Source organism: Eumetopias jubatus, unplaced genomic scaffold (genome assembly GCF_037043125.1).
Source record: "Eumetopias jubatus isolate StellerSeaLion01/CBP00866 unplaced genomic scaffold, mEumJub1_p1.0 scaffold_9, whole genome shotgun sequence".
Classification (NCBI taxonomy): Eukaryota; Metazoa; Chordata; class Mammalia; order Carnivora; family Otariidae; genus Eumetopias; species Eumetopias jubatus.
In genome coordinates, this window is record NW_028274815.1 from 50194809 (window position 1) to 50196681 (window position 1873).

Sequence of the window (1873 nt, forward strand, 5' to 3'; positions counted from 1 at the left end):
AAAAGTGGCAATGGGGGTGAGGGTGGTAAGGAACAAGCAAACAGACTAAAAAAGAAACCATCTTATTCTCTTTTTTATGCAGCTTCTGGAACCCACTCAAGTGGTAAGACATCCTATTCCAAGGAAGAGAAATGCTTTTCATTACTTGGTGATAAGCTGGATTGGCAATTTATTAGCATCTATTTTAACATCCCAGGCATCTCATGTAACGACAGGAGAGGTTGACCAACATTTATGGAAAAACATTTAGGAACTTCCATAAATTTGTGTTTCCTGTACAGAGCACTGACAATCCGGAGATGTAATGACGATTTTGAAATCTGGGTTTAGGAATTCCTTTGAAATTGGTCCAGGCTTGTCAGTGCCTTTGAAAAGCATATGGCTAAAGGCAGCAGTGAATAATAAAAACCCAAGGAGGCACAGCTCAATCACTCAGTTGCTTTTCTCCCCCACCCCCAGCTGCCTTTGCTATCCATCCATTACATGCTCTCCGGGCCATTGGCAGGAAATCTGTAAATGTCAATGTGAGGAGTTTCTGGTGCATTATTATAGCAGGCAACATTATTGTTTTTTTCTCCTTTAAAAAATATCTTGGCAAGATACCTGAGACTCTGGAATGGGCCGCCAAATCTCAGTAGGATTCCAGATGGTTGAGATTCCGGCTCCTGATGCCCTGATGTCTCCCCCTCCCTCCCCTCTTAGATATTTTCATTTGTGTTCTCCTCAGAGATAAATATTTTTATGTCAACCAGCCTCAATTGTGGTCATTATTGAACATTTCCGTGTTACCCCGGAGGTGAATGAGCTCAGTCATGTACACTCGTGGGGTGCAGCCTCATTTCTCCCCTTTGCAGGTGCCCCTTGCCCCTTTCAGCAGCCTCCCCCCTCCCTCCCCCACTGAGGTGTCCTGTGAGGACCTGACCTACTAATGCTCCCGCTTTCTTCCCCCATTTACCTGGCTGGCCCCTAATATGTGATCAAGCACTGGCACGGTGGTGTGTGAGCTTCTTTGTGATCCCGCCCTGACCTCGGCGGTCTGGGTGACTGCCCTGCTCTGGGCTCCCCTTGGCACCCCATGTTGTCCCCCATTGCAGGAAGAGAATGTAGCGGCCACACACGGAGACTTCAGGCAGATTCGGTGCAGCTCCGGGCTCTGCCTCTTGCTCTGTGTGACCTCAGGCTGGGCACTTAACCCCTCTAAGCCTCAGCCCCCTCATCTGAAAATGAGGAATACTAAAATTACCCGAGCCTGACGGTCGGGAGGACTAAACAAGGTAAAGTACTCCCATGGTCGGGGTCACACCTGCACATAGTCATTGTTCCGTGGACGTGTAGCTATCGTCGTTGTTATTCTAATAGAACTTCATTTCCACTGTTGGGTGGGGGTCTGTCTGCCATGCTGTATGGTAAGCTCCTTGAGAGCAGGGACCACAGCTTTGTCATCTCTGAGCCCCAATCCCTAACTCAGTAGGTATTAATCCATTCTCCTCAAAGGGTATTTGTATGTTTAAGTGGGGCTGTTGGAAGGACTGTGCCCTAAACGAAGGGTGTGATTCTAATCAGGGACACTTCAGTTATACGTAAGGCAGGGATATTTCTACTACTTTACTCATATGTCCATTTTTCCCCCTAAGGAAGGGAATACCACATTATTGGTCCTTTCTGAGAGAGGAGGAGTTGCTCAAAGCCTAGAACATTCCTGAACCATGTTGCACGGGTGGATAGAGCCACTGGAACTTGTACCAGGTAAGAGTTTGAGCTCTGTTCTTTTACTCCCTGCCTCCCTGCACTGAGTAGAGCAGGTTTGACTGTCCTTCTGGTCAACTCCCTTGTTCTGTCTTCCCTGCCTGGACCTATGGGGCGGAGGGGTGTG